General features: G+C 42.3%; 1 protein-coding gene across 6 annotated transcripts in view; it reads left to right on the top strand.

Moving 5' to 3' along the window:
- PDC (phosducin) overlaps positions 1-26,032 on the top strand; it is a 100,961-nt gene that overhangs the window by 57,568 nt on the left and 17,361 nt on the right. The window contains exon 2 of one of the 6 annotated variants that reach the window (XM_060276664.1): positions 10,531-10,623. The exons of the other annotated variants lie outside the window; for them this stretch is intronic. The gene's annotated coding sequence lies outside the window, so the exon portion shown is untranslated. The remainder of the gene's footprint in view (positions 1-10,530; positions 10,624-26,032) is intronic. 6 annotated transcript variants of the gene reach the window in all.

Raw genomic sequence — 26,032 nt, 5'->3', positions numbered from 1 at the left:
GCGGCAGCAGGAGGTCCCATTAGCTCATGCATCCCCAAACTGCGGCCCTCCAGATGTTTTGGCCTACAACTCCCATGATCCCTAGCTAACAGGACCAGTGGTTGGGGAAGATGGGAATTGTAGTTGAAAACATCTGGAGGGCCGAAGTTTGGGGATGCCTGCATTAGCTAAAGTGGTGCCTCAGGCTAAGAACAGTTTCAGGTTAAGAACAGACCTCCAGAACGAATTCAGTTCTTAACCCGAGGTAAGGTAAAGGTAAAGGTAAAGGGACCCCTGACCATTAGGTCCAGTCGTGACCGACTCTGGGGTTGCACGCTCATCTCGCATTATTGGCCGAGGGAGCCGGCGTACAGCTTCCAGGTCATGTGGCCAGCATGACAAAGCCACTTCTGGCAAACCAGAGCAGCACATGGAAACGCTGTTTACCTCCCCGCTGTAGCGGTTCCTATTTATCTACTTGCATTTTGACGTGCTTTCGAACTGCTAGGTTGGCAGGAGCTGGGACCAAGCAACGGGAGCTCACCCCGTCGTGGGGATTCGAACCGCTGACCTTCTGATCAGCAAGCCCTAGGCTCAGTGGTTTAGCCCACAGCGCCACCTGGGTCCGAGGTACCACTGTACTTATTCGGGCAAAGTCATGGAACAGTTCCAGAGAGGTCAAATGAAGGGCATGAGAACATAGAACAACAGCAAAAATTACCCTTATGAGAATGGTATATGCACAACTTGCAGACTTAACATATAGAACAAGAGAAGAAGAACATAACATTTAAAGATTCAGATACGTAGCCAGCTGTGTTGGTCTGACACAGTCGAGATATATATATATTGTCCAGTAGCACCTTAGAGACCGACTAAGTTTGTTCTTGGTACAAGCTTTCATGTGCATACACACTTCTTCAGATACAGATAATGTGTATCTGAAGAAGTGTGCATGCACATGAAAGCTTATACCAAGAACAGACTTAATTGGTCTCTAAAGTGCTACTGGACAAATTTTTATTTATTTTTTGTTTGTTTATTTTCGATAACATTTAAAGAAGATTGGAAAACGTTTATTGAAGATATGGGAAATAATTGTGTACAGCTAAAAACACTGGCAGCATTAAGATAAATCCAACCGTGCAAATTTGTTTGTTTGTTTTTTTTTAAAAAAAGATTTTTATTGATTTTCAAACAAGACAAACACAAACAAAACATATAATATAACACTATCCCTTCGTTTTCCCTCCACACACCGGTCCACTTCTGCCACCAGTGGAACCCGTGTGCTTTAAGAATCAAAGGAGTCCAGTTGTGAATTGAGTTCTGCTTCCCCCCTCCCTCCTCCCCCCATATCCCCCCCCTGCCACTGAGAGAACAGGGAGGAAGGAGTTGTGGGGATCTGCATCCCCCAACTCTTTCATAGTCATATTTACAAACCTACAACACATAAGAAAAAGGAAAAAACATAGAAAGAAAAAGAAAAAAAAACAAAAGGAAAATTGGGAAAAGTTAAAACTTCCCAGTTCTTATTATTTTAACATCTTAATTGCGACTCCCTCGATAGTCTTCCTCATGGTTTTCCTGACAAATTCTAATTACTTGTGGCGAATTTTCCAACTCAGTTTCAAATCTTAATCTTGTAATATTAACTCAATCCTCCTCCTTTTTCATGCTGCCCTCCCACAGGTCCCCTCCTGCCACAAGAGGTGCCTGCAGAGCACAGCACTTCCAAGGTTCCATTTCCTCCTCACCCATCTGGGCACCCCCTGCCACTGAGTGCCTCAGAGTAAGGAGAGGGGGGTAGGCAGCTTTCTGCCTAAACACCTCACTTAACTTACAATAATTTACAATAACTTTAAAATTCTTTCCCAAACCATTCTTATACTCCCTTAAGGAAACATAACTTTTTTCCCCTTTCTTTTTTTACATTCCATCTCCTCTCCCTAAGTCTTTTTCCCCCAATTGGTTCAGCATTTCCATTGTCATGCCAAGATTTCGAAAACCGTCTTTCAGAAACCAAAACAATACCTTTTAACTAGAGTTTTTACCCCACACCCATTCTTTCCCAGATCCATCTCCAGACCTTTGCCCCCCCCCTGCCCCTGTCCTTCCCATCCCTCAAAAACACCACTCCACATTTTAACCCCTCCAGGATCTTCAATTCCATTAGTCTTTAAATCCCTTTGTCTCTCATCTTCTTGTTCTGCTTGTTTTTCTTCCTTTTGGAAATCATATTTTGCTTCATCCCAAACAAATTTGTCATAGTCCAAGTCCTCTTCAGTACTTTCATCCAGTTGTTTCTCCTCACACACAGTCTCAGTATCAGCAGTCTCCAAGTTTAGATTATCCTCTAAGTCCTGGACTTGGACTTCAATCTCGACTGGTGGTAAGTTGGGATGTTGCCGTTCCTTATAAAAGTCTTCCCATGACAGCAAATAGTTCAGCACAGTCTCCTGGAAGGCTCGAGAAAGCTTTGTTTTCATACCTCTCGTAACCGCAGATAAACAGGGGGTAGGGAACAATGGGTACTGGAAAATTCCTTTCTCAGACGATCGACTCCATTTTGGCTGTTCTTTTCCTTAGTTCTTAACTCAGTCCCAAATCCGTTCTTACTTCCAATTTAAATAGTTCTATCACGTTTTCAAACAAATTTTTCTGTTCACAGCAGTACAATCAATCCACCCGATCTTTTAACAGTTTGACAGCTTTTGACAGCTGTCAAAACGCTCTTCCCCTTAATGCCGCTGTACCTCAAGGGGTGCCGGACTCAGGGGCTGAGATGGTTCCAAAAAAGTCTTTTTTCCCTCTCGGGTCCACAATTTCAAGTTCTTTCGTTGTTCGGCTTAGGTTTTTTTTTCCCCAAACGCCTCCCAGTTTCCCATTAGGAAGAGACCGACTTCCGTTTCTTTAAAGTCTCTCCTATTTTTCCAATCGGCAAATTTAGGATCCAGATCAAAGTTCCACTTACTTCTTTAGGAATCTTTAGTTCAAATCGGAAGAATCCGCCGCTTGCCGGGTCAGGACTTGGAGCTTCGCTTCCCGGAGGTAAGATGTGGCCCAAAATGGCTCCCGCGGTTCAACCCCGCCGGCTCACGATCGCTCTATTGAGCTCTCGGGCGGCGGGGGATCCGCCAAACGGAGCAGCCGCTGGACGCCTGAGTCATCGGAACTCTCGATCCGATGCTTTTACGGGGAGTCCGCTCGCTCTGCGGAGTTCCCCCCCCTCCGAGAAGCCAGGGACTTCGGCACGCGAAGTCCCTGCGTCCTTCTCATCGCCGCGACGAACCGGAAGTCTCCCAACCGTGCAAATTTGTTTTGATGGTTGCAGTAATGGAATACTGAATGGTATAGTTTTTGTAAAATATGCAGGGATGTGTGGTATGTAAAATGAACCATGGAAAGAGAAGAAGCGAAGCCATTGATATCTTAAGGATGTAAAATGAGTATTTTAAATTGCTAAACGGAAATTTTAATAAAAATGAGAGAGAGAAAGAGAGAGAGAGAGAGAAGGAGAGAGAGAGAGAGCTCAGGCAGTTAGTCAAGGTACTCTGGTAATCAAGCTGGCAACATGGCAATGCTAACCTGATCTTAGCATCCTATAGTCCAGCTCAAAAAGGTTAGTGAGTGTTGAGCCAACATTAAATCAGAGCTTCACTATGTATTCTTCAGTTCTGAAGTGATCCCAGCCAATCATGGCACACCTGGTAAGAAGGCTGATGTCATAACGCTACATAACCACTCAGATTATGCCATGTGATGACATCACTCAAGGCAAATAAGGGCAATTGAGAGCAACAGGGCAATATTGCCTAAAGCAGTAACATGGGCAATCCAAGCCAATGAAGGAACACACAACTGAACTGGTTTATGTCACAAAGCTATGAATGAGATGAAGTCACTGGAGGCAAGCGAAGCTAACTGGGAGTGAAAGTATGCATGGGGCCACGCGAACAAATGGCCAACAGGAGTGCTAAAGAACTGTTGGAAAGCATACGGTGACCTTCAATACCATAAAAAGATTCACCCAAAAAATTGCAAGTAGTTTGGGCTTGCAATTAATACAGAGAAAGCAGCTCAGTGTTTGCGTTCAGCATTGGAAATTGTCCCCTCTTGAAAACAAGCATATGCATCAGAGGTAAAAGGTAAAAAAAGGTAAAGGACTCCTGGATGGTGAAGTCCAGTCAAAGGTGACTCTGGGGTTGTGGCGCTCATCTTGCTTTCAGGCCGAGGGAGCCGGCATTTGTCCACAGACAGCTTTCGGGTCATGTGGCCAGAGTGACTAAACCGCTTCTGGCGCAACGGAAACTTCGTTTACCTTCCCACTGCAGTGATACCTATTTATCTACTTGCACTGGCATGCTTTCGAACTCCTAGATTGGCAGGGACAGAGCAAGGTACAGCCTTGAGCTCAGCCATCTTTCTGACATGGGTATAAGGAATACATGGTTTTGAGGCTATGTATCACCCCCACCCTGGGTAGGATTTTATTGTACCTGTCAATATCTGAATCAAGCTAAGTGTTATCATTGTCATCACCCACTGCAGGCGCACCTGGTGCCTAAATTAATGCATTTTAGATACCAGGAGGAATTAAAGAACCTTTAATGAGGGTGAAAGAGGAGAGCGCAAAATATGGTCTGAAGCTCAACATCAAAAAAACCAAGATCATGGCCACTGGTCCCATCACCTCCTGGCAAGTAGAAGGGGAAGAAATGGAGGCAGTGAGAGATTTTACTTTGTTGGGCTCCGTGATCACTGCAGATGGTGACAGCAGTCACACTATTAAAAGACGCCTGCTTCTTGGGAGAAAAGCAATGACAAACCTAGACAGCATCTTAAAAAGCAGAGACATCACCATGCCAACAAAAGTCCTTATAGTTAAAGCTATGGTTTCCCCAGTAGTGATGTATGGAAGTGAGAGCTGGACCATAAAGAAGGCTGATTGCCGAAGAATTGATGCTTTTGAATTATGGTGCTGGAGGAGACTCTAGAGAGTTCCATGGACTGCAAGAAGATCAAACCTATCCATTCTGAAGGAAATCAGCCCTGAGTGCTCACTGGAAGGACAGATCCTGAAGCTGAGGCTCCAATACTTTGGCCACCTCATGAGAAGAGAAGACTCCCTAGAAAAGGAGAAGGGGACGACAGAGGACGACAGAGGACGAGATGGTTGGACAGTGTTCTCAAAGCTACGAACATGAGTTTGACCAAACTGCCGGAGGCAGTGCAAGACAGGAGTGCCTGGCGTGCTCTGGTCCATGGGGTCACTAAGAGTCAGACACGACTAAACGACTAAACAACAACAGATACCAGGAAAAGACCCTTTTATTTTCCCAGGCTTTTAACCATTGATGCATCCCTCCAACCTGCTGTCATTACACTGAGCACCACCTTCTGCTGTTTTTATTGAGATTCTATTGTAAACCATCATGGAAATATTGAGCTAAACTAAAATATCCTGCTTAGCGAGGCATATCTGGCTCCATCTTTATTAACTTTCAGGAAGAACTTGAACACACTCCTGTTTCTCCAGGAATTTGTTGGCCGGAGAATACTGTTCCTGGCAACCCTGAGATCCCTGGGTGACGTAATGTTTTTAACTGAAACTATTTTTTAGATGTTTCTAATTATAACTGTAAAACACCTCTAAAAATGTGGATGTGTTTACTGCCCGGGGTTCCTTCGAGAAGAATGGTGCCCTATTAATTTAATAAATAACCTAAATATTTGAATGGAAGCATTCTCCCCATCTATTGGACATACAGGAAGTATTACCAACCCATAATAGTATGGTAGAATAGCCCCAATAATGAGATATTTCCTCCCGAACACCGTGTCCTTTTCTATCTGAACATTGCCTGCAACCATTTCTCTGTGAATTTAGCTTTAACAGATCAGAGTTAAAAACCAACAGGTGTGTGTGTGTGTTTTTAAGTGATGACAGAGCCATGGAAAAATGCGCAAACAGTTTTGACAAGATGTCAGAGGGGGCCTTAAAAGAATGAGCGTGGGACAAAGTCTTTGCTGCGCCGGACAAGATAAATCAAACAAAAGCAACACCCTGGCAGGAGAAATCTTAACAGATTAGTCCAGCAGGTCTTATTTTTACTACTTGTCACAATTAGCACTATATTATATGGCTAAGTGGCAACTTCTCATCGCCTTGTTAGCATTAAATGGGAAGCACCCTTTGAGAGTGCAAGGGTTGCATTGCTAGGTGAGCCAGTTCATGCAGGTTCTGACAATGATTTGCTGGTTTCCATTTTTGGTGTGAGCTGTTGCGTGGTCTGCAGAAGACTGCGTGAGCACCTCTATACAAACACCAGCCAGCAGGGTGGGGCAGCAAGTGCTGAGCCGAGGGGTGTGTGGAGAGATATCAGGGAGCTTGGCACATTATGGTGGCATCAGCAAGGGCAATCCAATGCTCTACCTACCTGCTGCACCCATACTGGGCCAATCTCCTTGCCACCTTTCCTTCTTGGTTACCATGGGAAGCAGGTGGCACTGTGGTCTAAACCACTGAGCTGACATGGTCGATTTCTTTATCTCATTTTTAATTCACTTGTACCAATCCACATAGTATTTAAGAAGGGGAGGAGGAGAACTTATTGTTGCGCCCAAGGTAGTCTAAACCACTTGGGCTTGCCCATCAGAAGGTCGGTGGTTCATGACAGGGTGAGCTCCCATTGCTGTGTCCCAGCTCCTGCCAACCTAGCAGTTCGAAAGCATGCCAGTGCAAGTAGATAAATAGCTACTGCTTTGGCGGGAAGGCGTTTCTGTGTGCTCTGCTTTCTGCACAGTGTTCCGTTGCACCAGAAGCGGTTTAGTCCTGCTGGCCACATGACCCAGAAAGCTGTCTGTGGACAAACGCCGGCTCCCTTGGCCTGAAAGTGAGATGAGCGCCGCAACCCCATAGTCACCTTTGACTGGACTTAACTGTCCAGGGGTCCTTTACCTTATTGAGCCAATCTCCTTGCTGCCTCTCCTTCTTGGTTACCAGCAATGACCTCTATGTTTGGAAACCAGGTGAACAACACGGCCCCACCCCACCAGTCACTGCCACATGCCAGATCTACAATTAGTGCTAAGACAGTCCCTGCCCTGGGTCTCACCATTTATTTATTTTTTAAAAAAAGCATGACACGCAAGGACAAAGGAAGATGAGCAAGAAGAAGAAGCACGTTCAACTCGACTTTTTGAAGTCACAGTTCTTAACACAGTTATTCTGTCTCTGTAGATTTTCGTTGTCCAAAAGAGTAGCCACTCCTCCATGTTGTCAGACAAGTTTGCTAATGCGTGGCAATATCTTCACAATTTATTAAATGTGAAATATATACACTTCAGTTCTGGGGCGGGTGGGAATCTGCATTAGCTCTCTGGGTTTCTCTATATTCCTTTTCCTTGGCTCCAATGGACAAAGGAAATGGTGAGCAGGTATATAATTATTTGAGGTGTCGTGATAAAATAATGCGCCAAGAGCTTGCAGTCCAGTCATAGTTGCATCAACCAGAAAGCGGTCAGGCTGGAATGCAAAGATCAAAGTCTTATCCTGACAGCACAACTAAGGCACAGCACTCACACAGTTAATAAGAGTCTGGGTTGCAGAATGTTAACACACCATAATGTTCGGGCAAGGACTGGGCATGGCCTGGGTGGTAGAAGGGTGGGGCTCAAGATGAGTCACTTGTGAAGCATTTTAGAAGCATTTCTGCTACAACAGACTTATTTCTCCAATATGTAGCTTGAATATGTATTAGTGCTATCATGCAGGGTCAGCTGAAGACATTTTGGCAATTTGGAAGAATTAAAACATGTAGGAAACAAAACAAACCCTTAAAATCTCTTCCTGTACACTAATGGTACTCAAAATTTTCTGCCTGAGAGAACCACCTCGCTTTGTCTCATGGTAAGGGTAACATGGACCTTCTCTTCCTTACTCACACAGGGTGATGCTATAACTCTGAGTATATGCCAATTGAAAAACCACCAATAGCAGGATAAACAATCAGAATATGGGGGCTCGTTTCCATTTAAAGGCAAATTTACCTAATTTCTGAAACGCTATGTGAACCGAAAACCGGCGGCCGTACAAAACTCGTACTGCTCTGACTTTTGCAGTGCCAAGTAACGTGTACAAGATTGCATATACACTGCAAAATATGCATTGAAATGCATATATTTGTGAACGTAACACACAAAGAAATGCACTGTATCAGGGGACAAGTGCTTTGCAAAAATGTGCATATTGGGGCAAGCCGGCATACAAAAAAAATGTGTTTATTAGTATAAATTCGCAGAAAAATACGGTTGAATTTTCAAAAAAGAATGTGGAAGTGTGAAGGACTTAATTTAAGATGGAGAGAATGGGAAATAAAGAGAAACCAAAACTGATGGATATGCCCATCCCTAGGTTCCACTCTCTTGAATACGTCAGTTAACATATTCCACTTTAAGTTCCCCAATAGCTTATTAAAGCTGTCAAAAGTCACCTTTGTGGCCCCTGTGGTGGGGCAAGCAGGATACACGTGGAAAGATAAATAGAAAGCTTCACATATCTCCTAGAGGGAAGGTTTACTGCTGGACTGATGGGAAGTTTGGTAGACAGTATGAATATACCCCTAAGTGACTTAAGGTGAGGCATTCCACTTCATACATAAGTAACATTCTTTACTCAAGTGAAATGAGAGATAGCGACATGAAGCTTTAAAAAAAATGAGCCTGAGGAGGGGAGCAAATAAAACAAAGCATATTTGACATTTATAGATGAAAGTTGGGAATGGGTTGATGTGGGAACCAATGGTATTTGGCTGTAAAACGTCTGACGTGCAGAAAAACCCCAGTAGACTTCAAAAGCCTCAGAATTTTTTATTGGGGGAGAATATTTATTTTAATTAACACACACATGCATACAACCAATTTAGGGGCAAGGTTAGGCATCCTCAACTTTTTTCAAGGATTGTGTATGTGGAAGTAAAAACAATGAAAATCATTACAAGCAAAGTTAGTATTCTTTAAAACAAGAGCTGGACAAACACTTTTCCTCAGAGGCCATATTTGCTTGAGGATAATGTCTTGCGAGGGCTGAATGCCAGCCACTGCTGGGAGCTGATGATAGTTGAAGCAGGAGATAAAATTGTTCGGGATGAACTATTCCAGAATAAAGGCCCTCTCCCACTCCAATTTTTCACAATTGATAATTCAGATTGTTGTTGTTTAGTCGTTTAGTCGTGTCCGACTCTTCGTGACCCCATGGATCAGAGCACGCCAGGCACTTCTGTCTTCCACTGCCTCCTGCAGCTTGGTCAAACTCATGTTCGTAGCCTCGAGAACACCATCCAACCATCTTGTGCTCTGTCGTCCCCTTCTCCTTGTGCCCTCAATCTTTCCCAGGCATCCCCAAACTGCGGCCCTCCAGATGTTTTGGCCTACAACTCCCATGATCCCTAGCTAACAGGACCAGTGGTCGGGGAAGATGGGAATTGTAGTCCAAAACATCTGGAGGGCCGAAGTTTGGGGATGCCTGATCTTTCCCAACATCCGGGTCCTTTCCAGGGAGTCTTCTCTTCTCATGAGGTGGCCAAAGTATTGGAGCCTCAACTTCAAGATCTGTCCTTCCAGTGAGCACTAAGGGCTAATTTCCTTCAGAATGGATAGGTTTGATCTTCTTGCTGTCCATGGGACTCTTAAGAGTCTCCTCCAGCACTATAATTCAAATAATTCAGATTAGAATCCCCAATTCTAGGCAGGTCTACTCAGAAGTAAGCCCCATTGATGGATTGAAGGTACACTCAAATAAGTATACAGAGAATTATTTTTCGGTACAACAAACCAATACATCTGCAGTTGTGGAAAGCAAATGGAAGTACAGTGGTACCTCTACTTATGAATTTAATGTGTTCCGAACACACATTTGTAAGTTGAAAAAAAGTAGTTCAAATCCCATAGAAATGCATTGGGAGAAAAAATTCGTAAGTCGAAGCAACCCTATCTAAAAATTCATAAGTAGAAAAAATCCTATCTAAACTGCATCCAAGATGGCGGACGGAGCTCCATTCGTAAGTAGAAACATTCGTAAGTAGAGGTACCACTGTAGTTCCTTTCTGACTTTAGTGTGCTGCATTTTCACACATACATCCACATATGGCAGAAACCTACCAATTTGTTCTGAGACAGCTGAGGCAAAAACTTATTTCCCCAAGCAACAAAACCAGGAACACACACACACCAGTCTGTTTTTGTTTCTTTCTTTTTTACAAAATAAAGTCCTGCTCTTTCCAGTTGTTATGACTTTGCAGAGAAAAGAGGGGAAACTACTTTTCAAGCCAGGAAAACATGTCTGAAATTACAAGAAACCTAGAGCTGCAGATTGTCCATCTGTGTTTAAATATAACACGACACAGAATGGGGGGGGGGCTTCTGCAGATGTATAGCTAGGTATACAGAGGTCCATTTATCATGTGATATCTTGCTACTGCTTTCTTGTTTAATGAACCAGGTTGTTACATATTCCTTCCTGATGTAAAATCCCTTCTCGCCACTTGGCAGGAAAAAGAGGTCCCCAAGCCATTCCAAGGTTAGAGGTCACTCATTGGGCAGTTTGGACATCCGGATGGACTCTGCATGTCATTCTATGAAGTGGTAAGGAGAATGTTCCCCACACATATGGTTTAGGCATCATCTGCACTATACATTGAAAGGAAGCCATCTCGTACCACTTTAAACACTTACCCAGCTTCCCCCAGAGTATTCTGGTAACTGTAGTTTGTTAGGGGGCTGTTAAGAGACCCTTTCCCCCCACACATCTATTTCCTAAATGGCTTAGCAGCCAATCCCTCATCCCAGGGAAGTCTGGGAATTGTACCATTTTATACAAATACTGCATGTCCTCCCTCCCTTTCTCTTACACAAACACACACACACCCTCCCAGCTTAGCCTCTTTGTTGTACAGGAGAGACGGCACGTACGGAATAGGGAAGGATGCAAATTACAGAGTCATAGGCAAATAAAATGTAACTGTAAAAAAAGCTTCAAAATTCATTGCGATAAGACTATGTACTTTGGTGTGTGAGGGCATGGAGACAACTATCAAAGCCACCTGCAGAATGATGAAAAGGATGGAAAACAAGGAAACCTACTTGGGCGGGGATTGGTCGTTATTCATGCTGCTCTACTATAGAAACACTTTTCGAGGGTACAAATCTGAATTTCTAGGCTGCATGCTTGCGATCAAAATGAAACTGAAAATGTTTTTAGAGAGAATATTTGAATTACCCGTATCCCTGCTCATGATTCTGAGCGTGTAGGGAAAGTTCTTTAAGCTCGGTCATTGAGAAATCATATTTGCCCATCAGTTGTGCAGCATGATGTGCCCAGTTTAATTTTTTTTAAAAGATAGAAAATCTTAGGGATAGCATGACCTAGACATGGACATGCTGAACGTCAGATAGCAACGTATATTCTGCTTTTTACAAAAACCTCCAGAGCAGGAAAAGTAATTGCTTTTACTTGGCCTGCTTCCATAATATTGCAAGTCATAAAATGTTTCATTAAATAGCTTTCAAGCTCAACCGTATTTGTTGTCAGATGTTGCCGACACCCTGTATAATAATTTGAACTCTGAGCATAAAATACGGTTGGGTCGATATTCCTAGCCAATGTTATCATCAAAGACTCGTCATCACAGCCTCATTTTGACTGGCCTCCCATTTGTTGAGTCATCGACTGGACAAAACTTTTGTTTTCTTTTGCAAGTGTGGTTTCAGCGGGGAATTGAACTGGGTGACCTTTTCCATTTGAGGGCTTCTCATCTTTCACTTGCACACTCTTCCTCCTCTCCTGTAGAGGGCTTAGGGAACCACATGTGATACGGTGGTTCGGTTTTGCAAAAAGCTTCAGCTTTGAAAAGACTGCACATTTCTCAATATTGCAAAGCTTCACCCTTTTATCTTCCCGTGAAATAAAAGTCTGGTTCCAAATAATCAGATGAGGTCTGGTTCCATAGCAAGAGGAAAACCTTTGTTAACCACTAAAAGTTTTTATGGACTGTGCGAGACTCGGGATCAAATCCTTTACTGTGTCATAAAACTACTAGCACTCGGTGATCTCTTCTAGTCTAGCCAAACCTCAAGGGAATGTTGTGATAAAATGGGGCATGTCCTTGCATGCTACCCAAACTCGTTGGAGGAAACATACATTGAATGAAGTACTAAAGCACAATGTTCGAGAGGCCTCCCTTCTGATATTGTGTTACTAAGCGGGGAGTTAATCTATGGGGTCGATCTGAACTTTGCAATCTGAAATTTGCAGCAGAGTGCATTGTGAAGAATTTGAGTTCTGCAACAAAAGTTCTGCAACAAAAGACCTAAAGATAGCAAAAGGGATATGGGCCAGAGTGGGGCAGCGGAGTTCACACCCTATGTGAAATGCCCCAAATATGCATAGCAACTTTCATTTTTCATTCTCTCTCTCTCTCTCTCTCTCTCTCTCTCTCTCTCTCTCTCTCAATAATTTTTATTTGGTTTTACAAGTATAAAATTATAACAATACAAAATACATATCCATATTTAGAGATTCCTCCAAATCTCTGGCCTTCCCACCTTCTCCTCTATTGGTCCTATTGTCAACCTTTCCAACTGCATATTATTCGGTAATCCATATTTTATGTCACTCCATTTTGTCCGTAATATTTGCTACATTACAAGTGTTATTGTAGTCCTGATGTTTTCATCTGCTTACAGTGATCTCCCATATAAGTTATAAATTTTCCCCATTCTTTATTAAAGTTTTGGACTTCTTGGTTCCTGAGCTTTTCGGTCAGTTTTGCCATTTCGGCATAATCCAACAGCTTGGTTTGCCATTCCTCTCTGGTAGGGATTTCGTTTTCTTTCCATCTCTGGGCTAGTATGGAGATTCTAGGTAGGGTCTGTGTGCTGTGAGTTATCTGGCGCCTGATGTACCAGTCAATACATTTTAGATTTTATGTCATTGTTCATGTCAAGAAATTCGTCTTGTAGCTGCTTGTACTGAGCTATTCTGGGATGACTGGAAGGGCAGACTGCGGCACTTAGTTAAAACTTAAGAAGCTTGCTAGATCGGGTCAAAGGCCCATTCTATTACCACAGTGATCAGCCAAATGCCTGTAGCAGGCATGTCCAACAGGTAGATCGTGATCTACCGGTAGATCACTGGACGTCTGCGGTAGATCACTGGTAGATCATTGGCTCCCTCCAAAGAAGCTGAACAACTGTGGCTCCCCTAAAAAAAGCTCAACATTTTACCTCCTCCCTGGAAAAAAACTCAACAACTTTGACCCGAACCCCCTCAAAATGGGCCTTCCTCCTTCCTAAAAAAGCTCAACAACTTTGACCTGAACCCCCAAAAAGGGGGTAGATCACTGCCAGTTTTTAACTGTGAGTAGATTGCTGTCTCTTGGGAGTTGGCCACCCCTGGCCTATAGAAATCCATAGGCAGGACCCAAGAAGACCAAAACTTCAATAAAGAATGGGTGTGTGTGATAATTTATCTAGGAGACCACTGTAAGCAGATGGAAAGAGTAGCAGGATTCCAGGATCCTTGCTCTATCTGACAGCTTTCTTGCAGCTGTTGCTACTAACAAACAGCAGCAAACAATGTTTGGAATCCTAACGATAGGCAGGTAATAAAGGCAGTAACTGCCTTGCCTTAAATGACTTGATTTAGATTGGTTTCAGGCATCCCCAAACTGCGGCCCTCCAGATGTTTTGGCCTACAACTCCCATGATCCCTAGCTAACAGGACCAGTGGTCAGGGATGATGGGAACTGTAGTCCAAAACATCTGGAGGGCCGAAGTTTGGGGGTGCCTGGTTTAGATTAAAGCTGCCACAAACAATGTCTTTTCTCTATAGCAGATGATCTCGAGAAAGGGTTTTAATTAGGGCTAAGGCAAATATTTTCCTATTTTAACTTTCATTTTGAAACTCATGCTTCAGGGGAGGGGCAGAAATCTTTACCAAATGTTTGCTTTTTCCTGGTTATGTTTGTTGCCTGCAGTTTTTAAAAGTCGCTGAAATAGCATGCAGCGGAAAATTCCACGCAAAGCACAAAGCTATTCTGAATAGGTAAAGAGCTCACTTGTACAACAGTGCCCCCTTATGCCCATAAAGGCTGGCTGGATGTGACTTTTAAGAGATATCCATCCAATAGTTTCTAGAAAAGGATATAATTTTAAAACAGAAAGAAGTGGGGAAGTGAAAGCAAATTGATCGTCTTCATTATTATTATTTTTAAAGCTTATGTACTAGGGACCTTTTATTTTTTAAAAAAATACATATCCCACTGCTAAGACAAAAGCTTGATAAAATTGACATTAATTGGCAAATCAAAGCAACTTTGAGCGAACATGCTGAAAGCAGACATGGCACACTGAGACAAGAAGTAATGTTATTATTCAACATGGCATTTTGCAAAAGAGCACTGCCAGGATAGTAAAATGTATCTGGTCTTTGTGCAGTGGGCTTGTTAATTCCCCCCCCCCCCAGTTGGAACATGTTTCAATTGTCTTCCATTATTATTATTATTATTATTATTATTATTATTATTATTATATCTGTAGCATCAGAGATGCTTGAGCAAAACGTTCAGTGTGCATGCCAAAAAGCTGTTTATAGTACATGAGCAAAAGTAATAATCTCTATTTTTTTTAAAAAATCTACCCACCCATTTGCCTCACACTTATGGCACATAGTCCAATATTCTTTTTAGGTTTCTAGTTGGTTCAGAACAAATTTTGTTTATTGTTAAAAGCATGGCTGAGCTAATACTTTGATTGGCGGTGACTCAATGCAAATGTGTAAAAATTCTAGATCTACTTTCCAGAACTACCAGCCACTCCACTTACCACAGCATTTCCATGAAGGTGAAAGCTTGCGTGTTATTTTCCATGACTTTAGCCAGCCATGGTTCTCAGATATGTGTCTCCTGCATTTCCATTTGAAATGTTTCAGACAATATGTGGTCAAACACCAGTGATAAACATAGCATGTTTTGCTGGTAATCTAAGCTTAGTTATGAGGTGTGAGTCCTAATCATACCAATCCATTTACCATCACTGGCCGTCATACAGGGACCTTTATAAAAAAAAGGTAATGGTAAAGGTAAAGGACCCCTGGGGTTGTGTCGCTAATCTCGCTTTCAGGCCGAGGGAGCCGGCGTTTGTCCACAGACAGCTTTCTGGGTCATGTGGCCAGCAGGACTAAAGCGCTTCTGGCACAACGGGACACAGTGACGGAAACCAGAGTGCACGGAAACGCTGTTTACCTTCCTTCCACAGCAGTACCTATTTATCTACTTGCACTGGTGTGCTTTCGAACTGCTAGGTTCGCAGGAGCTGGGATAGAGCGACGGGAACTCACCTTGTCACGTGGATTCGAACCGTCAATCTTCTGATCAGCAAGCCCAAGATGCTCAGTGGTTTAGATCACATCGCCACCCATGTCCCCTCGAATATGGTACACAGAGACCTATACCATATGAAGAAACCCTTAACCATGTGTTGTTTTTGATACTCTACTCTGAACACAGCTTCTCAAAGGAAAAGAGCATCCCCTACTGGCAGGAAGGCCATCTAGGAGACGAAATAGTATGCCCTCGTGTACAAAGCAAAATGCACAGAACTGTATTTGTTACACATACACACACCCCAAAAAAGCTAAAATTAACGGGAGACTCCGGAATCGGAGTGAAGTAGCAGTGGAAGAAGATTGGAAGAAATTTAAAATTTATTTAAAGAATAAACGTATAATAGATTAGAATTAGTGGAAGTGAGGGAGATAAAATAGAGGTTGTAGATAATACAATGGTGTGAAATAAGTATTGATAGAAGTTAAGGACAATTTAATTAAGAAGTAAGATCTAGATAGAATTTAAAAGGATAAGATATAAAAGATTAAAGAATTAAGGTATAGTTAAAGTAACAATTAGAATTTATATAAGATTTAGAGTTTACTAAGGAGGATATGTAAAGAATCGCAGAAGGAGGTGGAATGAGGAAGTCAATAGATTGGAAATAAGGGTTATAGTTAGAATTTTTGTTTTTGCATTTTTGTATTTTTTGTATTCTTGTTTTTTTCTTTTTTATGTTTTGTAATTTTCTTTGTGTGTTTTGTATTTTTGTATGTTTTGTTGTTTGAGAAAATCTTTAATAAATACATTTTTTAAAATAGCTAAAATTAAAGCCAGTCCTCCCAAAAAGGCACCACGCTACTTTGGGAGAAGAGAACAACGCCATTCTGAAAGAGATAAATTCACAACGATGGCAGGGCAGAACTCAATATGTTTCTGTCTGCAGCTCATGGCAGAAAAAAAATGTACCACTTGTTTCTTCCATCACAATGCTCAAGGAACCCGAAGGGATGTACCCAAGTTCTAAATTAATATTTGTACTGTTTATAATCAGCACTTAGCTGGATTAAATTAGCTGTTTCACAAAGTAGGGTTAAGCTCTAAAGACAGCTCTTTAGGAAGAACGCACTGAAATGAGCAGCAAGCTGAACTGTTAATGGATGGTTTCCTGTATGCAACTATTTTATTAGCAATCTGACCGCGGTGAAATGTTAAAAATGAAAGCAAAACTTCACCATATAGAACCGTTTGCATTGCCTTGTGTGATTATTACTGGGTACACAGTACTGGCTTCAGATGCAGTAGGTCACCCCATTCCTCAATTTGGTCCAGAGCTACTTTTGGGGGAAAGTGCATCAAAACACAGTATTTCCTAGGAAACAACAGCACAGATGTGGAATAAAGATTGCTGCTCAAGTCATGTGTATGTTGTTTCCCAACATCATATATAAAAAGTATCTCCCAGGGTCTTATGGACCATGATAAAAACAAGTTGAAGCCTCTGCAGGACTAAAAAGAGCACAAAAAAAACCAAAAACCATCGCAGTTTATATGGCTGCAAAGGAATATTATGAATAGAAATCTTGCAAGCCAGTTATGAGGACATGTTCTCATCCCCTGGCTCAAAATATGATGCTCATTGCCAACCTCTCCTGAGGCTAGATTGTACACTGTGTAGGACTGCACATGCTGTTGTTGTTTAGTTGTTTAGTCATGTCTGACTCTTCGTGACCCCATGGACCAGAGCACTCCTGTCTTCCACTGCCTCCTGCAGTTTGGTCAAACTCATGTTCGTAGCTTCAAGAACACTGTCCAGCCTTCTCGTCCTCTGTCGTCCCCTTCTCCTTGTGCCCTCAATCTTTCCCAGCATCAGGGTCTTTTCCAGGGAGTCTTCTCTTCTCATGAGGCGGCCAAAGTATTGGAGCCTCAGCTTCACAATCTGTCCTTCCAGTGAGCACTCAGGGCTGATTTCCTTCAGAACGGATAGGTTTGATCTTCTTGCAGTCCATGGGACTCTCAAGAGTCTCCTCCAGCACCACAATCCAAAAGCATCAATTCTTCGGCGATCAGCCTTCTTTATGGTTCAGCTCTCACTTCCATACATCACTACTGGGGAAACCATAGCTTTAACCATACGGACCTTTGTCAGCAAGGTGATGTCTCTGCTTTTTAAGATGCTGTCTAGGTTTGTCATTGCTTTTCTCCCAAGAAGCAGGCATCTTTTAATTTCGTGACTGCTGCCACCATCTGCAGTGATCAGGGAGCCCAAGAAAGTAAAATCTCTCACTGCCTCCATTTCTTCCCCTTCTATTTGCCAGGAGGTTATGGGACCAGTGGCCATGATCTTGGTTTCTTTGATGTTGAGCTTCAGATCATATTTTGCGCTCTCCTCTTTCACCCACATCAAAAGGTTCTTTAATTCCTCCTCACTTTCCGCCATCAAGGTTGTGTCATCAGCATATCTGAGGTTGTTGATATTTCTTCCGGCAATCTTAATTCCATCTTGGGATTCATCCAGTCCAGCCTTTCACATGATGAATTCTGCATATAAGTTAAATAAGCAGGGAGACAATATACAGCCTTGTACTCCTTTCCCAATTTTGAACCAATCAGTTATTCATATCCAGTTCTAGCTGTAGCTTCTTGTCCCACACAGAGACAGATGAGGTGATCAGGCACTCCCATTTCTTTAAGAACTTGCCATAGTTTGCTGTGATTGACATAGTCAAATGCTTTTGCATTGTCAATGAAGCAGAAGTAGATGTTTTTCTAGGACTGAACATAGTTATAACCTAAAGGGGAGGAAGGCAAAAAGATTATCTGAAATATGGCAAAGAATTTGGGACAAAATGGTACAGTTGGTGTTAAGCGTGCCAGAGTAGGAACAATTGCAGCATGCCACTGTGACTTTTGCTCAGTCTGAATGTGAAAATACTGCGGAACCAACTAAAAAGTGGTACAATTAGAAAGATTTGCTTATTTCTATTTCTACAGATAACGGGGCATTTTATCCTTCTGTTGATTGGGGTAGGAAACAAGAGGAAACACCATTACAGTCAAACTCGTACCCTTGGTGAGAACTGCCATTTAAACCATACCCCTTTAAAAAAAATATATACTGAAAGGTATTAAAACTTTCTTCAAACAACTGAAGTTTCCTCTTCTAATTTTTCCTGCTAGTGATGCCTTATGGAAGAACTGGCCACAATATTTAGATCCCATTCACAACTTTGACTGGCTCTTTCTTTTCTCTCTTCCCCCGCCCTCCCTGTTTTCTTCTCAATTATATCTATGTATCAAATCCCTTAAACCTTTGGGAAGCCTGACATTTCATTGGTCCACGCTAATTAACAGAATTTGCTAATTCCTTTATAGTAATCCTCTTACCTGTACAGAGCTATTTCTGTTAGGGTCATCATGATCCTGAGGCCTCAATCTCCTCTCCAGATCTTTCTATCTTCGAGTAGAAGGCTGCTGGGGAGCCACATTTGCCTGAGCGTCAACCAATTGAGGACATTGGTGGTTACACTGGGGAAACCTGGAGCCGAGCCCCTGAGCTGACAAGGTAGATTCCTTTATGTTGTTTTTAATTCACTTGTACTGTACATAGTCTTTAGAATGTGTTTTAAGAAGGGGAGGAGGAGAACTTATTGTTGCGCCCAGGGTGGTCTAAATCACTGAGCCTCTCGGGCTTGCCGATCGGAAGGTAGGCAGTTTGAATCCCCGTGACGGGGTGAGCTCCCATTGCTCTGTCCCAGCTTCTGCCAACCTAGCAGTTTGAAAGCATGCCAGTGCAAATAGATAAATAGGTACCGATGCAGCAAGAAGGTAAATGGTGTTTCTGTGCGCTCTGGTTTCCATCACAGTGTCCCGTTGTGCCAGAAGTGGTTTAGTCCTACTGGCCACATGACGCGGAAAGCTGTCTGTGGACAAACGCCGGCTCCCTCAGCCTGAAAGCGAGATGAGCGCCACAACGCCATAGTCGCCTTTGACTGGACTTAACAATCCAGGGGTCCTTTACCTTTTTTTACCATTTACTCCCAAAACTTATAAAATTTTAGGTTGATGGGTCTTTCTACTAGGAGCAAGCTGTGGATGTTTTTGATTGCGTTTACATAGGATGAAAGATGTAGGGTAGGAAATCCAGTCACTTAAAAGGAAGCTTGGCTGCCACATCCCACACAAACACCTACCATCCATGTTCCACAAAACACATTGACTTGGAAGTTGGATCACTGAAAAGACAGTAAGAGTTTTCAGTGAAAGCAAATTCTTAGCAAGTGCACCTGGAACGCCAAGTTTACCAATTGACCATTGAATCCATTGCGTGTTAATATTGGAAGTAACTCCCAAGGACCATCACTTTCCATCGGAACTTACCCGGACTCTGTGATCATCTTATGAGGCCCTCCGTTTGTGTGCCTCCTCCACAAGAGGTCTGGAGGGTGGCAACACGAGAACGGGCCTTTTCTGTAGTGGCCCCCCATTTGTGGAATGGTCTTCCCAGGGAGGTTTGGCTGGCACCTTCATTATACGTCTTTAGGTGCCAGGCGAAAACATTCCCCTTCAACCAGACTTTTGGCTGACTAACATCCCATGTCTTTTTAAATGTGTTTGTGGGGGGGGGGTTGGTTTGGTTTCTTCTTGTTTTTATTACATATTTTGTGTTTTATCTTGTAATAGATAGATAGATAGATAGATAGATAGATAGATAGATGATAGATAGATAGATAGATTTTTTGTTTTATGATTTTAAATACTCATTTAAACATCCTTGCAATATCAATGACTTCCCTTCTCTTTCCATGGTTCATTTTGCATACCAAAAATCCCTGCACATTTTACATAAACTAAATAAGTATTCCATTATTACATCCATCAAAACTTATTTACACTGTTGAATTTATCTTAATGCTGCCAGTGTTTTCAAGTGTACACAATTCCCCTCCTCCATATATTCAATAAACATTTTCAAGTCTTCTCTAAATGTATGTTCTTCTTGTTCTCTAATTCTGTATGTTAAGTCTGCAAGCTGCGCATATTCTGTCAACTTAAGTTGGTCAATTCTTCTTTGGTTGGGACCTTGCTTGTTTTCCATTTGGGGGCTAACAAAACGTGGGCCGCAGTAGTGGCATACATAGATAACCTTTTTTGACACCTGGGGATTTCCATCTGAATTATCCCCAACAAAAAGGACTCTGGTTTTTTGGGGATAGTACTTTTAAATATATATTTTTTTCAATTCGTTATGGATCATTTCCCAATACTCTTTTACAAGTCTGTGTTTTATCTTGTATTTCTATGCTGTAAACTGCCCGGACATCTACAGATGAAGGGCGGCGTACAAATTTAATAAATAATATGCATAATATTCAGAGGGGCTTATGCCCTAGTAAGTATGTTCACGATTGTTGCCGAGGTTGCTGAAGTTACTTAAAGGGTTAGAAACATTGATACTGTATTTTGTTGATTAAAATCAGGCTTGGCTTCTTTCCCACCAAGTTAAATACGTCTTTGGAAAATGTTTTCAAATGTTTGTACAAAATGGGCAGTGACAAAATATGTGTAATAAATCGAGTTGGGATTCCCTTTCAGCTGTTCCAACTGCACTGTTCTGTGATACTCTAAGATGGAATTATCGGCTTTCCATAAGATTGTAAGGTTCTCCCCGCCTTAAATTCAGGATATGTCTGTGTTCCCGGATTCTACCCTGGTTTCACCTCTGACCCACAAAATTCTCCCTGACTTTTCCTTTCTCCCACCATGTCTCCTCCTGCTTCTGTCCCAATCTATTAGGTCAGGGGTCAGCAAACTTTTTCAGCAGGGGGCCGGTCCACTGTCCCTCAGACCTTGGGGGGCGGACTATTTTTTGGGGTGGGGGATGAATGAATTCCTATGCCCCACAAATAACCCAGAGATGCATTTTTTTATATATATAATAATTTTTATTCAAATTTTCCAAATCCACAAACAAAACAACAATTTTTTGTACAATTCATCTTAAGTTCACCCATCTCATTTAGCTCTGCCGAGCTGTGACTTCCCTCCCTCCCTTCACACGGTTTTCTTATTTACTCCTATCTTGCAGATCTTTATTATCCTTACTTTAATCAGATCGTAGGATTTATTTCAATCCTGCAAGTGTTTTTAAACTTCTACAATTTTTCTCCATATAGTCAACAAATTTACTCCAGTCTTTTCGGAACTTTGTCTATCCCTGGTTTCGTATCTTGCAAGTCAGTCTTGCTAAGTCTGCATATTCTATCATTTTCATCTGCCACTCGTCAATCGTTGGTAATTCCTGAGTTTTCCATTTTTGGACCAACAATGTCCTAGCCGCGGTTGTCGCATACATAAACAGTACTTGATCTTCTTTCACAATCTCCTCTCCCATAATTCCTAACAAAAATGCCTCTGGTTTTTTGGGAAAGGTATATTTAAAAATCTTTTTCAGTTCATTATATATCATTTCCCAAAATCTTTTAACGAGATGCATTTTAAATAAAAGCACATATTCTACTCATGTAAAAACACCAGGCAGGCCCCACAAATAACCCAGAGATGCATTTTAAATAAAAGACACATTATACCCATGTAAAAACACGCTGATTCCCGGACTGTCCACGGGCCGGATTTGGAAGGTGATTGGGCCGCATCCGGCCCCCGGGCCTTAGTTTGCCTACCCATGTATAAGGTTCTTCCTTAGCTCCACCTGGTTAGTATGAAATGGATCACTAAACATGTTTCCCATTCAATTTACTATTACATGCATATTTCACATTTCCTCCTGGTTCCCCCCCCCATTATATACTCACAGCCACCCTGTGAATAGATTTAGGCAGTGCTGTTTTTTCTTTCTAAAAAGATGTTTAGGGGTACTCTCATTTTGACTCGAGAAAACCATCCTTTTATAGTTCAAATCGGGAGGAAGAAATACAGTAAACGGACAAAAGTACAAAGATTCCCAAAATGTTTAGAGGTATGTGTACCTTTGCATCCCCCCCAGAAAAAAGCACTAGATTCAGGCTGGGAGACTGAGAGTGGCCAAAAGGAACGCAGTGAGTGTCATGGATAAATGGGGATTCGAACCCCAGTCTCCTAGATTCTCACCGACGGAATAGGGTCCATAAAAATGTGGTCTTCCTTGTCCCCCCCCTCCCCTTCCCACTGCAGCCTCTGGCACCTCCTGGAAGTTTACGCTTGAGGATCAATAGGGCAGTATATAAATTCAATAAATAAATAGAATCAAATAACTTCTCCAGAATGGGGCAGAATCAGGTACTGATCACTGCTGAAATTTGTTGATCCGCTGAGGCACTGATATAAAATTACGTTGCAATTATAAAAGTCTGATATGCTTTTATTTCCAAAAATCTTTGTTTCCTGTGGCCTGGTTTGTTAGGTCGGCGCTGCTACATTTCTTGGAGTGTTACAAAACCACAAGCAACAGCCACCAAAGGCAGCAGATGGGCCTCTGCTATGCACAGTAATTAAAGAACTTGCCTCAGACGAGGAACCTGATTCTGCCCCAGTTAGGTCAATGACAGCTTCACCCTAGAATTTAAGTGCATGGGATTCATATCTTTGCTTCTCGCTAATTATAAAGCCTTTAATCTCCTATTCAGTTTTGTGTTTTGTGTGTGTGTGTGTTTTGCTTTTGGAATTTGCATCCAGAGAGATGTAGATGTCAGTAGTTGTCTGAGATTTGCCGGATATCAAAATTCCCAGACAAAAATTTGGTGCACGTTGTGGATGTTAAAGCAGGTTCTACCCTTAAAGTAGAACATGGGTTGCGGAAGGGTTAACAAGATATCTCAGGGTTGGAGAGGCGGGTCAGTTTTGGATGGCCACGTGGTTGATTGGTGGGTTGAGCTGTTGCTGGGGAATTTAGCATGTAGCAAATGATTGATTGACAGCCTTACCCTATATATGCTTAGCGAGCGGCTTTCTTCCCACTTTTGCTGCTTGCATCGAATCTCCTGCCCGCCCTCCCCTTATTTTAGGTGTTCTCGCTTGACCTTGCTGCGCCTGTCATGGGGTCGCCTGTTTTGGATCAGGGGCCTGGTAGGAATTTTGCCACTTGGCCGATTGGCTGGTGCCAGGTGGTTTTTGCCTACTACGCTGCAATAAGTCACAATTTGTAAGGTTGGCGGTTAGGCATTGGTTCAAATTAATTGGTGGAGGGGTAGGGATTTTGGCTGGGCCTGCCCCTCATGGTTGCTGCTGCCTTTAGGGGTATTCCGTTAAAGGAATCCTGGGGCTCTACATGTTTGTCCATTTATCCCCGTTAGGGGCCAGGGCATGAGCCTCGGGGAGCATTGGAGGGATGACGTCAAAGCCTTGGGCCCCTACCCTGATCTCTCCCAGACGGTGCTCACCTACTGGCTCCCCTACTAGGCTAGTGGGAGTCAGATCTGTCCCAGGCGGGGGACAGATGGCAAGAACCAATGCCTAAGCAACCACTCACATTCAGTTTTATTTAAATAAAGCTGTGGCCAAAATTAATGCCAAAAACCTCAAACTTAAATATTGTGTGATGTGTGAGTTATTGGGGGGATATCTTGGTACCTCGACACGCAACAGTTATGACTGACACTATCCACTGGACAAAGTTTGTCAGGTATTGACAGCATTTGTTTGATGTTAGAAGTGGGTCAGAGGCCCTCAAAATAAAATCTGAACAAAATTGGTGAAACAGCAAAGAGTTTATTGATTACAAGAATGTCCTTGCAAACATTTGAGAGCATAAAACTATGATAAATCGTATACTGTGTATTCACTGTAACATATATAAGACTGTATGCTACAAGCATTTCCCAGTGTGTTTCTCCTGTTCCACTGTCTTTTCCGCACAAGCTGGATTTGTAGGTTTTAAAGCTTCACAAAAACATACAACAGGGATGGGAGGAGTGTGCAAACATTGACAATGATATCTAAGACCACTTTCAACTCTGAGAATTTTTGTATCTGTCTTCCAGCGAAATGACCCGAGTTGCTTGCGATCCAATACAGCAGAGAGTAGATTACCATCATCTAAAAAGAGAACATGACTCAGGTTTGAAAATCCACCGGTTGTCTCTTTGGAGAATAACTCGGGAACTTTGGCAAAAATTTAAAAAAATGGGAACTTCTCTTTCTCATTTGGTATCAGATGCAAAGGATTGTAGGTGTTCAAAATCCCAAATACAAAATGTGTGGCTCCTAGAAATTGCCTTTGGGATCTACATTTACAGATCCTGGAATAACCCCAATGTTTTCTTTTTAATTATTTGCATCGGCCACTAGCCATAGCAATAAAATAAAATAGAATGTACTGAAGATAGAGGTAAAAACTTAACTACGGAAAATACATTTTGGGAGGTTACATCAATAATCCAATCATAGATCTTATTCTAATTGCCCCCCCCCCCCCCCGATCATCTTGATCTGCTAAGAGAAATGACACAGTAGCAATGGTTGCGTGACCCAACATGGACAATAATAGAGGGGTAATAACCTCACTCCTCAAATCTTTATAAAGAGTGCAAGTCAGAAGCATGTGAGCCACTGACTGTGGTATATAAAAACCATTATTAAAATGAATTCAGAAAATATTAAGATGGCATTCACTATCAACATGAGTTTGACCAAACTGCGGGAAGCAGTGGAAGACAGGAGTGTCTGGTGTGCTCTGGTCCATGGGGTCACGAAGAGTCGGACACAACTATACAACTAAACAACAACATTCCCTACTTATCAACGTAAGATAATTAGGCACCCTACTTTTCTGTCGAAGAATTACCTAATGCTGTTGTTGTTTTTTAAGCCATCTTGGAATTTTAACTAACTCCTTTACCTCCCCACCCACAAGATGTTCAAAACTGCATTATCAGGTGATTCCGTAAGACCTAATTTAACCCATGCCCTCTGGGGCTATTCTTGTGTCTTTCTCGAGACTAAATTTAGAAAGCAGGATTAAATTTAGAATTAATTAGAAAGGAAACAAATGTCCTTGAGCGGAGAATTTAAGTCCCGTGGTTTTCCATTCAGTGGTGAAAGCCCAAAGCAGTTTTAAATATTAATTGACTCGTTTTACTTTTTTTAACCCTCAGCTTTTAAAAATAAACATAAACCAGAGCAAGGGAGGGGGAGGCAGAGAAACCACACCTTTCTTTGTAAGTGGAACACCCGGACGGCTCATCTTGGATAAAAACAATAAGAAAGAAATCTGTGTTGCTCACTGAGGGTGCAGTTCTGCTCTTCCTTCAAGGACAACAGCTTAAGGACCAGTAAGGAACAAGTGCATTAAGGAGGGAGCACGCTTGGCTGGTCTCCTCCCTTGCAAAGCTTGCAAAAACACTGAGGCTGTGGGACAATGAGTTGGCCCAGGATATCACCCCCATATCTGCCCCCCATCACTCATTTTGCCACATGCATTCCCTTCAGCATTTCACAGATGCAAACAGTGGCTGTTTGTACCATCCATCTTTTTATTACATCCAAGATTCTGGAGCCCAGACCACCATCATGAGGCATTGCAGACCCTCCAAGTGTCCCAATTTTCAAGGGAAAGTCCTGGGATTTACAGAAGCCACGCCAGTTTCTGATTTGATCCAGGAATGTCCCGCTTTTCCTATAGGGTATCCCTATTTTCATCAGAGAAATCTTGGAGGGTATGGAGTCAGGTG

The sequence above is a fragment of the Zootoca vivipara genome, chromosome 7 (genome assembly GCF_963506605.1).
Source record: "Zootoca vivipara chromosome 7, rZooViv1.1, whole genome shotgun sequence".
Lineage (NCBI taxonomy): Eukaryota > Metazoa > Chordata > Lepidosauria > Squamata > Lacertidae > Zootoca > Zootoca vivipara.
This window is presented reverse-complemented; position numbering and strand designations above follow the sequence as displayed.